At 40.4% G+C, this 16,689-nt stretch overlaps 1 pseudogene; it reads left to right on the top strand.

The window, feature by feature from the left end:
* Positions 1-13,532: 13,532 nt before the first annotated feature.
* Positions 13,533-14,168, top strand: LOC145999186 (puff-specific protein Bx42 pseudogene; annotated as a pseudogene).
* Positions 14,169-16,689: the final 2,521 nt, after the last annotated feature.

Below are 16,689 nucleotides of genomic sequence, written 5' to 3'. Positions count from 1 at the left end.
GATAAATGTAGACGTAGTGCTGGAGAAGGCTGCCACAACCTTAACTTCGACATGGAAAATAAGGTGAAATAAATAAATATATAGATCAATAAAAAAAATCCATGCAATTTATTTTAAAAAAATTTGTATGAAATGATCCTCTAAGTATTAAAATCCACTCAGAAAAACCAAATGAAAGGAGTTCAACGTTCCTCGGGTGAGTCTGCAGAGGTGCAAACCAACTAGCTTGGCAACAATCAATCAGTAGCACCAAACTCGCTGCAAAGTTTTGCCCATCATGCTAACTTTTTCTCCAGCGATGGCATGAGACACTATTTCAATCAGGGTTCGGGAAAAAGTACACTGTCTAAAGTTAGAGAAAGTTTAATGACTGTAGGTGGATACACTTATAGCAAGTGTAAATGGTGTAAGTTTAGCACACGCCCATGTAGGACGTTACACTCTCTTGGCCAATATTCTGCCACACAATGGGTGGAGAAGGGCTTCCGTAAACTGGGAACACTGCTACTGTTGTCCTCTGCAGTCGTAACCATAGCTCCAACACATTAGGGATGTGCAGTCCTTTACTTGTGCCGACTTCTGTAGCTGCAGGCTTTTTACAGGGAACTGCTGGCTTTTGGGGGAACAAGGGCATCATCTATTAAGGCCACCCTCACGATAACCGTCGTACTTTATCTGACGTGTAATTTTAGTCAAAGCTACACCCTGACCCTTGTCGTATACAGCCTAAGAAAGCCCAGCACCTTTCGGTGTGGTTTAAGCAGTAAACAGCAATGCCTGTACTTACAATTACCATTCCGTTTACGCTTTACACCCAGCATTAATGATAACAGGGTACACAACAGTAAACCTTATGAGTGGTTGCCTAGTAACCCAATGCCTCAATCCCCAGGTAGGGTACCGCTGGTGGATAATGGAGAGTGGGTCCTCTCACCCTAAAGTGGAGTTTGTTTCTCTTGCCAACAAGCATAGTGGGATCCCTCTCGCTCATAAGCGGAGTGGTGACTTCTCTCACCTGAAGGTGGAGTGGGTTCTCTTGCCCATGGACAGAGTTCAACCTCTCTCGCCTGTAGGCGGAGTGCAATTTTTCTTCCAGGTCAGTTTTGTAAGAGAGATCTTATCGTGAGCAGACCTGAAAGCCAACTGAAGAAAATCTGCTGTGCGGCCGGTTATATAGCCTTGGTTCAGAATAGCGAACTACGTGGAACTGTGCTAGAGCAGGTAAGGCCAGGATAATAATAAGTTACTACTGATAAACAGAATATGACACAATTATCAAAGCAGTTATTAACAGATATAACATTGAACAAGTAAATAACTTTCACTGTAATAACAATAATTACATATAACACAGAGTAAATAAAGATTAGTGGTACTAACAGAGGCGTCTTCTGAGTGCATGTGATGCATGCAGTGCATGCGTCAATTGTTGGAGAAAGGACAGCTTGCTCTGCGACGACATTAATGAGCATTTCTACATTCTAATTTCTTCATATAGGAGAAGTATTTATTTTACACGAGAGCGCTCAACTAAGCTTATATTACATTTCTTGGATCGGAAGTGAAAGAGAGTACTAATTCTTTTCCCACAATTGATGCATGTGTCACTTCAGATCCAAGAAATGAGGGCCTCCCCCATGGCGCAGTGGTAGCGTCATTGCCTTGTAATCAAGGGGTCCCGGGTTCGATACCCGGTGGAGGCACAAGTGGTTCGGATCCCACTTTAAACTGTAGGTCCAGTCCCGATTAGCCTTACTGTGCATAAAGTGGACTTAAAACAGCAACTCAAACCAAGATCCAAGAAATGTAATATAATCTTAGTTGAGCGCTCTCGTGTAAAATAAATACTTCTCCTATATGAAGAAATTAGAATGTAGGAATGCTCATTAATGTCGTTGCAGAGTAAGCTGTCCTTTTTCCCACAATTGATGCATGCGCAGCATGTACCGCATGCGTTCAGGAGACGCCTCTGGGTTCTAATAAGTATGATCTCTCAGGAGACAGCTATTTCACAGGTTCAGAGGGTTTACCAGGTCTGTTGTAATATAACAGCCAACGTGGATATTAGCCTTCACCTATGCTCATAGAACTCTCACTTCTTGTCCATTACAGCTTATTCTGCCAATGATATTTACAACTTTAAGAGTTCTGAAATCATTATCGTGGTCAAAATGATGCATATCTATGTAGCAGTGGCATGCCCAGGAATTTTATATTGGAAAATATGCTCACAAGGGGATTATGCCTTGACTTGTTTTAGTATATAGTTATACATTTTAGCATTGCTAATGTATCATGTTCTTTACTAGCATTATTAGGCCAAACAGAAGCATAACCCTCCCCTTCCAAATCTCAAGGCATCCTGGGTTCAATCAGTGGAGGCTCATAGTAGTTCTGATTGCACTGATTCCAGTCTCAATTAGCCTAACTGCGCATAAAGTGGACTTAAAACAATAACTCAAACAAACACATAAAATTCATCAGGTACCATGGACGTCTGGAAGGAGAGGGAGGAGGGGACCACAGTTTTTCCTGGTAAATGAATGTCAACCTAAATTTATATATTTCACACATAATTTCGTTTGTCACAGCAATTTTTATCTGGAAGGGGCTGCAGGAACATGATAATGTCAAACTGAAGGACACTACTATGGGGGAAAATACCTCTTGTTTGTCCCCACCCCGCTGGTAAAAAGGCCTTGCTTGCCTACTCCCTGGAAAAAATCCTGTGGACATCCATGACAGGAATGTCACTCATTTCAGGTACAGTTTTTAAACAATGTTTCCAATTAGTTGAAACTAGATTTTAACAATAACGTTGCATAATTTTCATCACCATGGTTTCCAAGTAAGAAATTAGAAGATAAAATAATATTTTCGAAGTGTGACAGGAAATGGACATTGGCCAATGAGGAATCACTCTTGCAACCCAACGAATCAGTCCATCAACATGGTCTATTACTGTGACAGTTACAGGAATGACATCAAGCAAATATGGGAACTACACCACCATGGCAAAGAAGAAGGTTATATAGGAATTCATGAGCCAGAGTCCCAGTAAGGGACTGACACTCAATCTCTACAAAACCCACCAAGATGAGATGAAGATGAGAAGAAAATCTGCAAGAAATATACAGGTACGATTCATGTTTTCCCATTTTTTAGCACTTGCTGATAACAATGAGACCTCTCGATAGATGAATCCCCACCAATACTCAATTTGACAGATGCAAGATGCTGCGATTCAAAGACCCACATCTTTAGCTAAATTCAAGAAGTTCCTTTCATTACATTATCTCCCCACCTAAATCATATAATTTATTTCCTCTTCAATCAATTCATTCTTACAATGGAAAAGATTAAATTTTCGTATGCAGGAAATAAGTATTGTAAGCTATTTTTAAACACTTAAATTATATTACTTCAAGAATATAGGATTGTATGTACATAATTCATGGATACTTCTTTCATTGAGAAAGATTGTACCCCACTGCAGGCATCATTCATTACATTTGCTCTATCATAAATCTGAGCAACACAACAATGCAAATGATAACACATTTGTTGAATGTGTGTTTAATGTATGAAACAGGGAAAGTAGCATCTAATTTTACATCTTCATGAAAACCAAAAAAAATCTATCATAGATGGTGCCATTTAAATAATAAATAATAACAAATCGCTTTGGATATATGTTCATTTTCAGGAGTGTACAAATTCAAATTTTTGCTTTGGGGGAATTGGCAGGGGGAGGGGGGAGTACCAACTATTCACATGTAAACAGGAATTACATATATTTACGTGGACATTATCTTTCCTGAGAGGAAATATGTGCGGCAAGTCATTATTATGATTAGCAAATAATTCTTAACAAACCGTTAAAATAATTAAACCAGTCAAATGGGAATCATTCACAGGTCCACCTAAATTTACATTTATATTTTCTAAAATAATGTTAATTTATGTGGACAGATACGACCTCCTTTTCAGCTTTGGCTACATCACTGGAAATTTTGTGTTCTTGTTTTCTTTCCAGTCTGGAACATCGACATATCTTCAGGAATGAAAAAAATAATTAGGCATCCAGAGAATTTGTTTCTTTATATTTAGTGTGAGGACAATAATCAGAGGTTCAAGGAGGATATCCCCGAAATATTTTATGTGTGGACAGACATCAGAGCTCCAAGAAATACGTACGTCCCTCTATGTTTGGTGTGAACACCCATTTGAGGTCCAAGGAAGATGTTGGTCTACATTTGGTGTGTGGATGTCCATCAGAGGTCCAAGAAAGGATTTGCCATCGGAAGTCCAAGGAAGTCGTCCCTCTATGTCTGGTGTGGACACCCATCGGAGTTCCAAGGAAGATGTTGCTCTATATTTGGTGTATGGACATCCATCAGAGGTTCAAGGAAGTTGTCCCTCTATGATTGGTGTGGACACCCATCACAGTTCCAAGGAAGATGTTGCTCTATATTTGGTGTATGGACACCCATCGAAGGTCCAAGGAGAATGTTCCTTTCTATTTGATGTGTGGACATGCACCACAGGTCCAAGAGATTTGTCCCTGTATATTTGGCGTGGACACCCATTCGAGATACAAGGAAAATGTCCCTCTATAGTTGGCGTGGACACCCATCAAAGGTCCAAGGAAGATGTTGCTCTATATTTGGTGTATGGACACCCATCGAAGGTCCAAGGAGAATGTTCCTTTATATTTTTTGTGTGGACACGCACAGTGGCATGCCCAGTATTTTTGAAAGGGAGGGGTTACGTATACTTTTTCTTGGTAGTCAGTTCTCATTTTGTCATATTTTCCTCCCTTTGACATTCTTTTCTTTATTTTTTTTTAGAAATACTGGACCAAAAGGGGGGCCATAACCCCCACCAACTCCTCCTTGGGCACGCCACTGGACAGGTCCAAGGAGAATGTTCCTTTCTATTTGATGTCTGGACATGCATCACAGGTCCAAGAGATTTGTCCCTGTATATTTGGCATGGACACCCATTAGAGATCCAAGGAAAATGTCCCTCTATATTTGGCGTGGACACCCATCGAAGGTCCAAGGAAAATGTTCCTCTATATTTGGTGTATGGATGTCCATCAAAAGTCCAAGGAAGTTGTCCCTCTATGTTTGATGTGGACACTCTTTGGAGTTCCAAGGAAGTTGTCCCTCTATATTTGGTGTGGACACCCATTGGAGTTCCAAGGAAAATGTTGCTCTATATTTGGTATGTGGACATCCATCAGAGGACCAAGACAGATGTTGCTGAATATTTGGTGTGTGGACACCCATCGGAGGTCCAAGGGATTTGTCCCTCTATGTTTGGCATGGACACCCATCGGAGGTCCAAGGAAAATGTCCCTCTATATTTGGTGTATGGATGTCCATCAAAGGTCCAAGGAAGTTGTCCCTCTATGTTTGGTGTGGACACTCTTTGGAGTTCCAAGAATATGTTTTTCTATATTTGGTGTGGACTAGGCGCGGTTGGCTGTATAGCGCAAATGTGCAGTGAACCCCCAGTAATATACAAAATAAACAATAACTGAGAAGTTCATAAGCGTAGAGGGCCAAATTCTCTTAGTGAGAAGGAGAAACCGCGGGCCAGAGCCACTCAGCTCCCCTCTAGTTCCGTTTAGTGCAAAGTCTCCGCTGAACCTCCGCAAGCCAACCCCTACCATGCTAAAAGCTTATGACGGCTAGCAGAAGCTCGACGCGTACATATGGCGAAAATACATGCAGTCTGAGACTGGAGGAAGGCCGTCTCGTCAAAACGGACATGCGCAGTTCGTAGGATCACCAGCGAGCTGGAGTGAATCACGCTCTTCTCTCTTCCAGTGTTGCACTATGTGTTTCAATTTGAATTCATTTGGCATTCTCTTTGTATTTTTATCTTTTACAAGACTTTATTAGATTAATGAAGAGGGTGTAATATAAATGTAGAAGTAACACCGAACGAAAGCTAGAAGTAAAGATGATGGGACAAATAAGATAAATATGATAGAAAACAACTTGCCTACACATTCAGAGTTTTCATCTTTAAGATGGAAACACTTCAGGTGGAAGGAATCGAAAAGTCAAAAATAGCGCGACAGCGAGGGGTTGCTTATCGGACAAGACTTAAACAACCTTTTCGTCTTCTTACGTCAGACTAAATGCTTTCGTTGACATGTTAGGCTTTTTAGGTTTAGTTGTCTTAGAATATATACACTCAATTTTCGGGGCTTACCGTGCTTGACCAAAAATGTAGTATTTGCTATTTATTCAAGCCTAACCTAACAATGAAGGCATTTCGCACTTACGTCAGAAGACGACCAAAAAGTTGTTTGGGTTTCGTGCGATCAGTTATACTCTAGCGCGAGAGGGTGTTCGAAGGGACGCGCACATTTAACTTTGTTACGTGTCATTGTCTCCATACTTGTTAGTTTGTTTTGAAGTGCATGGCTGGTGATTGAAATATATATGGCATAGTGATACGTTGAGTGAAGTGAGGTGGATTGTGTATTGGAAGGAGTGTAGTTGTTGCTGTGCGAGAAGTTAACATATTGCATAGAATAAAATCTAATCGCTTTGATTTAGCGATATACTTTCGAATAGTTATATAAGAATTATCTTGTAATCAAGGGGTCTTGGGTTCGATTACTGATACACACTCAGGCAGAGATTTGTATTTTTTAACTGTAGGTTCAGGATCCAGTTCCAATAATATAGTCTATTTGACAGTGGTGGGACCAGAAAAGAGTTGGCAAGAGTGGAAGAGGCAAAATTGAGGCAAGAATATTTTCTGAATTCTGAGATACCCCTAAATACGATACCATACGAAAATCTTAAATTAAAATGATCGCCCCCTACACACACACTCCTTGGTGCTGTCACTGTTATTTGAACATAAAGCAAATTAACTTTGTCAGTAATCTACCGGCCAAAATTTGATAATTTTCCCAGTACTATCTCTACGAACAAAAGCGTGTAGTGTCTCAAAAGGTTTAGATAAGTCCACTTTGCATAATTTTGGTGAACCCCCAGGAAAATTATGCACGAGCCGCGCCTGGTGTGGACACCCATTGGAGGTCCAAGGAAGTTGTCCCTCTATGTTTGGTGTGAACACCCATCAGAGGTCCAAGGAATTTGTCCCTCTATGTTTGGTGTGGACACCCATTGGAGTTCGAAGGAAGATGTTGCTCTATATTTCGTATGTGGGCATCCATCAGGACCAAGACAGATCTTGCTCTACTACGGACGTTCAATATATAAGTTTCCCTGTGCTATTAAATATTGTATAAAGCAATGCTATTAGAAAGAAGCACATGGTTGACAAGCGCCATCCTTCGTCTACAAGGAACAACAATCAATTCGTTATCAGATGTGAAGGCGCATGTGCTCAAGGGCGAAAAGTAAATGCTTGTTCGGAAAACGCAGGCTAGCGTCATAAGGAGTTCAAAAGAATGGATGCTAAGGGCGTTCTGTTTATGGACTTTTTGGAACGAGGAAGACCAATTAATGCTGACCGTTATTATCAAACATTGGATAAACTGAAAAACGCAAATTCGATATAAGCAACCAGGTCTCCTGTCAGCTGGTGTCATTCTTCTTGACGATAACGCTCGCCCCCACTCAGAAGTGCAAACACAATACAAAATTAAAGAATTGGGATGGGAATGGCTTCCCCACCCTCCATACAGCCCCGATTTAGCACTGAGTGAGTTCCATATTTTTCCGGTGTTAAAGTCTGAATTGCAGGGTTACCCTTTCGAAACAGATGAAGAAGTGAAGTGAAATGTGAGAATAGTGTTCAATAGCCAGAGCCCTGATTTTCTTCCAAAGGATATGGACAAATTGGTGCAACGGTGGGACAAATGCCTAAATCTCTATGGGGATCATGTGGAGAAGTGAGGAAGGATCCTCCTACACATGTATGTATAGTTTTCTAATGTATATTAAAAATTATTTTTTTTTACAGCATACGGAAACGTATATATTTGGTGTGTGGACACCCATCGGAGGTCCAAGGGATTTGTCCATCTATATTTGGTGTGGACACCCATCGGAGGTCCTAGGAAGTTGTCCCTCTATATTTGGTGTGGACACCCATCGGTGGTCCAAGTAAGTTGTCCCTCTAAGTTTGGTGTGGACACCCATATGAGTTCCAAGGAAGATGTTGCTCTATGTTTGGTATGCGGACATCCATGAGAGGACCAAGACAGATGTTGCTCTATATTTGGTGTGTGGACACCCATCCGAGGTCCAAGAGATTTGTCCGTCTACATTTGGTGTGGACACCCATCGGAGGTCCAAGGAAGTTGTCCCTCTATGTTTGGTGTGGACACCCATATGAGTTCCAAGGAAGATGTTGCTCTATATTTCTTATGTGGACATCCATGAGAGGACCAAGACAGATGTTGCTCTATATTTGGTGTGTGGACACCCATCGGAAGTCCAAGGAAGATGTTGCTCTATATTTGGTGTTGACACCCATCGGAGTTCGGAGGAAGATTTTTCTCTATATTTTGTGTATGGACACCCATCGAAGGTCCAAGAGATTTGTCCCTTTATATTTGGTGTGAACACCCATCAGAGCTCCAAGGAAGTTGTGTCCCTCTATGTTTGGTGTTGACACCCATCGGAGTTCAGAGGAAGATTTTTCTCTATAATTTGTGTAGGGACACCCATCGAAGGTCCAAGAGATTTGGCCCTTTATATTTGGTGTGGACAGGACACCCTTGGAGGTCCAAGGAAGTTGTTCCTCTATATTTTATGTGTGGATAGTCATCATAGGTCCAGGGAAAATGTCTCTCTATGTTTGATGTGTGGACAGCCTCTGGAGGTCCAAGGAAGTTGTCCCTCTTTGTTTTGATGTGTGGATACCCATTGGAGGTGCGAGCGAAGCGAGCAATTATAATTTTAGATCCAATTTTTAGTAAACTGGGAACAATATTGATTTAATAAAGGCGCAAATAATTTCATGGGATGCCATGGCATTCTCTCTTTTACAACTTTTTTCATTTAGATCGTTCGTCACCCAGGACCGACACCTGCCGCCCCTAGCTTATGGCTCTGAACTTGAACTTGATAAGGCTAAGAAAGGCACAGACTGCAAGCAAGGCGAGGAAGAAAATTTTATGTAATGTACTTTTATTTGCATAATTTTTAAATTGAGTGGGGCAATTGCCCCTCTGTGCCACCTGCAGGTACCCTTGGTTGTTAATGTTGGCCCCCCAGCAGGGTGCGAAATCACTGCAGATTGGTGGGGGGAAGAAGCAGACACACACTCACATACATACACACTATATGTATGTATATACAATATATATATAAAATATGACCTTTACATATGTATGTGTCAATTATTAAATAATAAAGTTATATTATAAAATATACAATATATTATATCGACTGTCCTCCATTCAAAATTTGTTTGCAAATTGAAGATTTTAATATGCTATGATTTGCGTGACTAAGGGGGAGGGGTAAAATTAAGAGATATTAAAAAAATAATAGTTCCTAAATAATATTCACATCAAAATGCTATTACATGTTTTATTAATATATTTATATACTTTGGTGAGCTGACGAAAGGCGATGAGAAATGGAGAAGAAATAAGACGTCTTGGTTGATTGATTTACTTTATTTTACTACGTTTTTTGTACAACTTTTGGCTAAATTGGGAAGATGGGGATGAGTGATGACATGATGAAATTGATGAATGGACACTCACAAACATCCATCCCCAGACCGGGACCCCTGGTGTCGTAGCGCGATGTGCTAACCACTCCGCCACCGAAAGTATATTCGACTCCCAAACTAATTTTTTGTTGTGAGATCAAAAACTTTTCCTCCCGGAAAAGTTTGGTGGGGGGATTCCCCCTGTCCCCCCCCCCGGGATTTCGCACCCTACCCCCATAATTTTTTTCTATCTAAGGTTGCGGGAAGGATAATGCCCCCTGTAGTTACGCCACTGCTGGCAATGCAGTGTCTCATTTTTGTGTGGCAAATCCCCCCCCCCCCATTGTTCCCTCTAACTTTAATGCTCAATCCCTCCTTGCAATATAATCGATTTTGCTACTAAATGTGCAAATGCTGGGTAATGTCCGCTCCCTAACTTAATTCTTAACCGCTCGAAGTGAGTGAACGTGTAGGATGCCATGCCGTCCACCAGTAAAGACCAGTAAGCACCCCCCCCTCCCCCCCTAGGTGGAATAATTTGGATTGGCATCTTCCCTACTGCATTGTCTCCATATTGTTCCATATTATCATCCCCCACTTATCCGCAAACTGAACAAAGCACCCCCCCTCCTCCCAAGCTAGGAATTTCCACTTCGAACACTGCCCAACAGGGACGGCGACAGTGGTGGGCACGGGTGGGCAAGCGTCCACCCAAAAATTTCTGTGCCCACCCGATTGCCCACCCAATCAAATTCAATAAGTACATATACTTGGAGATATGTGAATGACTCAATAAATAAGTGTATTCTGGTGTTCATAACATGTTTATTTTACTTGTGAATATTATCTATGCTAGAAATGTTCACATATTATTTATTTATTTATTTATTTGTCTCTTATTTTTTTGTGGCGGAGATTAAGGATCATGCCTTTTCTTACACTCAACCACATTATTATCAACCCATAAAAAGCCAATTTTTTCATTAGAAAGTGAAAGTAATTACTAGAGCTATTGAAACAAAAAAACTGTGATAATTAATACTTCTACGCGTATGATTAGAAGCAGCTGGTAGACTTAGGAGGCTCAAAATTATGCAGGGTATGATCAAGATTAGATCAGAATTTAGGTTGAACTTGAGGACTGCAGCTCCGGGCCTCCATATACGTATATAAATCGTGGTCCGAGTATGGTTAAAATAATCTCCAAATAAACAAATAAATCAAGAAGACATAGATGGGAAGGCCATGTGACACGAATGGCAGAAGAAAGAATAGTTTACAGGATTCTTGTTGGCAAACCTGATGGTAAGAGACCAGTAGGAATGCCAAGACGAGGATGGAGGGATAACGTTGAGATGGACCTAAAAGAAATCGGCAAGGATGGGAAAGATTTGATTGATCTTGCACCGCATAGGGGTAGATGAAAATCTTGTGTTGTTGCCGCTAAAAACCTTCGGGTTTAAGTATGTTAGAGATTGTAGTATAGTTTTAATTAGCTCTGCATTGAAATTCCTGAAGTGTCCATTTCTTTATTTCATTACAATTTTTATATACCTGGCATCTTCAAATACCAATATGGCATGTGAAATATCAACTTTATATTCGTTCTAGTAATAAGAAGGAATCACAATAATCACTACAATACCGAACTGAATAAATTTTGATAAACCAGTTATGTATGGAAGAAGCTACAGAATTACTCAATTGCTAATAAGTGACTTATCATATGAAAAATTCAATATGCTGACCAAGGCAGTAATTTATTTTATTATAAAACATAAACTAAACGTAACGTTTCAACCTCCTAGCAAGGTCTTCTTCAGACTCTGCACAAAGTACAAATGTAACAAGGTACAAAAACAGGACGATATATACACACAAACATTGCTCCCCTCCAGACTATTAGAAAGTTGTTCTGGAGCATATTGAATTGTTCATATCATGGAAACAAGGCTTAATGGTGTTAGAATGACTTATCATATTTAGAAATCCTCGTGCGACATATAAATTTTGCCTTATGAATCAGCCGAAAATGTCGACAGAATCTCTAGATGCAGCTGAAGTAAAGAAAAAAGTTATGTCACGAAGTATCCAGAAGACGTTTTTGTGAGTTTGTTTTTAAGCCCAATATTATGCTCAGATAGGCTAATCGGGATAAAACCTACAGTTTAACGTGTAGTCCGAACCAGTGTGCATTATGCTTCCACCAGAGTAGGGGGGAGTCGAACACAGGACCTGTTCATTATAATGCGACAGTGTTATGCCATTGGAGAAAAAATATACAGAAAGAACTCGCAACAAACGTGTCATTTTACCTCTACAGAAGATGCGACCATTTTAAGAGGGTGTATTGCCTGAGACAAATATTTGAGACTTTTGGAAAACACAGTGACGTGCACTGAGGAGTAGCTAGTCTAGCAGAGATAGATCAATCAATCTCAAATCTCTAATTATTTTCAAATCACAATATTTATTGTTTTGTTGAAGCCACAGTTCATATGCAACACTTTTTTTCACGCGCTTCTCGTCCCTCGGTGCGTTCAGCGGCCTAGCTCGCTCACAGTTCCAGGTAGAAATGGGTTTTCGAAGGGAAAGGGAAGATTTCTGCCTCTACCTCCCTTGCCCCTTCGCCCCCGCTCCAATGGTTGAAAACCCGTGGTTTCAGGTCCTCCAGTCTATCTCCTATAGGACAGATAGGGGATTGGATTCCCTTCGCTTCCTTTGTAAATCCTCTAAAGAACTAAGGGGAAATTTTTCTGCGGTACTTCTGTTCTCTGTATTTACACCACTTTTTACACGTTGTACAATATGTATGTACTTTTATTATTTATGCAATTGAAACGTCTAATGTTCAGACAAAAATGTTATGTTTTTTTTAAAATATGGAATATATTGTAAGCCTTGTTTTGTTGTGTGTGTTATTATCTATACATGCACAAGACATACAAAATACGTAGGTTCAAATTAAACAATATAACTTTAATACATGGAAGCCATTCACGTACATCTTACACACGGTTACTATAACAAGGCTTACATCTATGGCGCAGTCGTACAGGATATTCTTGGTGATTCTTCGTAAGAAGAAGTATGGATGAAGACGTCACGAAGAGTACACGACGATCATCATTCCAGCATAGGTTTATGCAAGGAGAAATTGTGTCGGCTTGATCAATTTCTACGGTAAGAACCAAGATTACACGGTTTGTGTATTGATTACAATAATTGTACAAGGCAAATTCAAATCAGTGTGATACGGATTGTGTTTACGATATCGTGATATTTAGTTGACCACAATTATGAATATGTTCGGTTTGAATTTATTGCACGTCGAAGTTAGTGATTCTCATCCGCCAGAAGATAATACTTGCACTATTTCATCAAGCACAGACAATTCACAAGTGAAAGATGCTACGCTCAATCGTTCAAAAGCAAGGAGCGTTAATTTCAAGCCAAAGACAAAAGTTGTAGATGGCACTAATGTTCTTATGTCAGTGGAACCGTGCGTAGTTAATCTGTGTATTGATAAACGAATTATACAATGTGAACTAGATACTGGATCTACAGTTACGCTGTTCAATAGCAAGTCTTTCAAAAAAATGTTTCCTCATCGGCGAACACAATTCACTACACTTAAGTTCCGAGGTGTGAATAATAATACTTTGAAGTTGAAAGGTCAAGCTTTCATTGATTTATCATTGAATGATGTATTGTATAAATTACCAGTTATATTGTGTGAAGAAGAACTGCGTTATCCGTTGATTGGACGTTCATGGCTCGACAGTATTCATCCAGGTTGGAGGAACTTGTTAGCACAATGTAACACAATGTTCACAAATACGGGGTCCGGACGAAATTACAACGCAGATATGAATACAAAAATACCGGAAAGTGAAGGTTTGAGAGCGCAGCTGGAGAAGAAACTTGCCCAGAAAGATAAGGAATCAAGGGAACGTGACCAACTGCGATATGAGGGACATAAAAGATCGAAGTTCCGGAGAGACAGGGAGAGGGACATTAGTAAACAGATTGCCATTGGAATGCCAGCTAAGAGCATGGCCAGTGACGACACTCAGTTTGACCAGAAGCTGTTCAACCAATCAAAGAGGATGGACAATGGGTATGGAGATGACGAAGCGTACAACGTGTATGATAAACCTTGGTGGCATGCACGAACTCTGGGCCAACATATTTGCAGACCATCAAGAGATCTGACCAAGGATGTGTATGGAGGTGATTTGGAGAAAATAATGAAAACAAACAGTTTTGTCCCAGACAAGGAATTCAGTGGCACGGACCGTGGAGCAGCACGCAGCGGACCTATTCAGTCTGAGAAAGATGAAGACGATCCTTTCGGTCTGAACCAGTTCTTGACTATAGCTAAAAGAGCTAGCAAGAGACCTAAGGATGCAGAGGGAAGAAGAGAAAACGAAAACCAACCACCACTCAGAAGGTCGAACAGACTTAGGAGACCTCCTGATAGATATGATGAGACCAGCACTTAAAACAAAAAAAGAGACTCCAGGAGGAGATGATAGACGCATGATAAGAGGAAGAAGAAGAATTTATATTTTATAGCATGTTATTGATTGGTTGTTATAGTAACAGTGTGTAAGATGTACGTGAATGGCTTCCAGGCATTAAAGTTATGTTGTTAATTTGAACCTACGTGTTTGTATGTCTTGTAAATGTATAGATAAGAAATCACACACAACAACAACAAGGCTTACATATATAATGATTAAATAACAAATATTTGCTCACGCTCTCTCTTGCTCTCATTTTAGTAGTGTTTTATTTAAATATACTAATCTCTTGGCCTCCAATAAAAAAAATGGGTAAGCTAAACAATCATAAATACGGACGTATTTATTTGGGCAAGTGAACGTGCATTCTAATTCTTGTTGTTGGTTTGGTTTATTTTACTTCGCTTTTCTGCCACATTTGGTTATCGCTAAAATGAGGATGAGTGATGATATGATGAAACTGATGAACGGACCTCACAAAGAACAATTCAGGCCGGAATTCGTGACGAGCGTGCATTCTTGTTCTTACGTGTTGTACTCTGCCTGAAGTGAATAATGAAAAAAATAGAAATGAAAAATGTATCCCAGAACTCAAAAATCCAAATGAATATCATTGAAGAAAGTAGAAAAAAGGTTTGTTTAAAGGTGTGTTTTGTTACCCATCGCTTTTTCAAGCTGTATAGATTTAATCGGAATAAGTAGCTAAGAGCTTGGAAAGTCGTGAGGGACAATCATAAACAGAGAATTCTAGGCTCCTGATTTCACAGTGCCCTGCAGATGCACTGGGAGGAAATTATTTGTATTTTCTTCTATCTTCCATCGCTTTACCTAATTTCTGCCATGACGATGAACGTTGATTAAATTAAACGGGTGAAGAGTGGTTGCAAAGAAACACTCACGCAAAGGTCAGGGCTCAAGCCTGGATCCTTCAGTAACGAGATCGTGAGGTGGGGAAATTAGGGAAATCAAGCAATGCAAAATTTTTGAAAAAACGTTAATCATACATAAAGATGGTATTTCAAAAATTCAATTGAAAATTACTACTCAGGAAAAATGCAGTTTGCTTTACCGATACCCATGTATCCGAATGGTTAGCGCCTTCCTCACATGTTTGTTGTCGGCCGACCTCCGTGGGGGAGTGCAAATGGTCCCGGATCTGTACCCGATGGAGGTATAGTGGTTCGGATCCCACATTAAACTATTGGTCTAGTCCCGATTAGCCTTTCTGTGTATAATCAACCAACCGTGGAGGAGTGGTTGCCACAGCACGCTACAACACCAGGAGTTCCGGTTTCGAACCCCTACCTGGACATGGGGGTTCTTTGAGTTTGTCCCTTCATTAATTTTGTCGTATCATCTTCGCGATTAACCAAATGTGTCAAAAAAGCGAATCAAATGAAATCATTCATTGATTGATTGTTTGATTTGGTTTATTTTACTTCGCTTTCCGCCATTTTTTTTCTAATCGCGAAGACGATATGATAAAATTGATGAAGGGCAAGGGACACACAAAGATCACCCATTGCCAAGCCGAGATTCAAACCCGGCATCTCTGGCTCAGTAGTCAAATCAAATAGTTTTTGATTTTCGAAAGTGGGTGGAAGTTATGTGTACAATTTTTTGTAGTCATTCCTAACTTTGCAATTTTTCCTGTACTTGACGTTCTTCTTTTAGGAATATTGGGCCCTAAAAGGGGGGGAGGGGTTATGACCCGTTGGGTACGCCACTCATTGCTACCCCAAGTGTCGACGTCACCGCACGTCACTGGGAAAACAATGTCATTGTTCACGGAAGTAGCTGCCTTGATCCACTAATTAACACTATGCAATGTGTTTCATTAGTAGAAACTACCACCTCAACTCTTGAAGTGGTATGTACTAACGAAACTCCATTTTTGGAAGAGTAAGTTGTGGATGATTTGTTTCATCACATAAGGTTCAATGGTGATTATATGAAAGTGACGAAGAGCCGAAAACAAACACACACGGACATTCAAACAAAATACAAACCCCCATAAATTATTATTTCTATTGTGGTTCCAGGCGCCAGGAACTCGTTTCCCTGCAAGAATATAGTTTGCAGGGTATGTTGTACAGCACAGAGGTTGACATTCTAGTGTGTTCGAAATGGTCATGCTATGCAACCCAAGTAAGTCATCTATGAAAAATAGATGAATTATTCCTGGCACGGTGATCAACTTCGATGAATTCCTTGTGTCCTAAATATTTTTGTTACCTCAAAAAATATGTTCATGTAACCATACGTGTATTGCTTCTCCCGCAGGCTCTGGTCGGAATTTATTCGGCCTACGTATAGGGCCGGTGGCAACCCACCATCGTGAGGAAATTGGGGAGCTCCGAGTGAGTGAGCGTAATCCGGTCGAGACGACCTACTATAACGGCTGGGGATACGTCGGGCTGACCCCCCGACTATTCCAATAGTACTGGTTGAAGATCTCCACGCTTAGAGGTGACGAAGGAAAGCGTGGGAGGGAGACCGG

Source organism: Lepisma saccharinum, chromosome 15 (assembly GCF_977018435.1).
Source record: "Lepisma saccharinum chromosome 15, izLepSacc3.1, whole genome shotgun sequence".
NCBI lineage: Eukaryota > Metazoa > Arthropoda > Insecta > Zygentoma > Lepismatidae > Lepisma > Lepisma saccharinum.
Note: the sequence above shows the minus strand (reverse complement) of the source record. Positions and strands in the feature narration are given on the sequence as shown.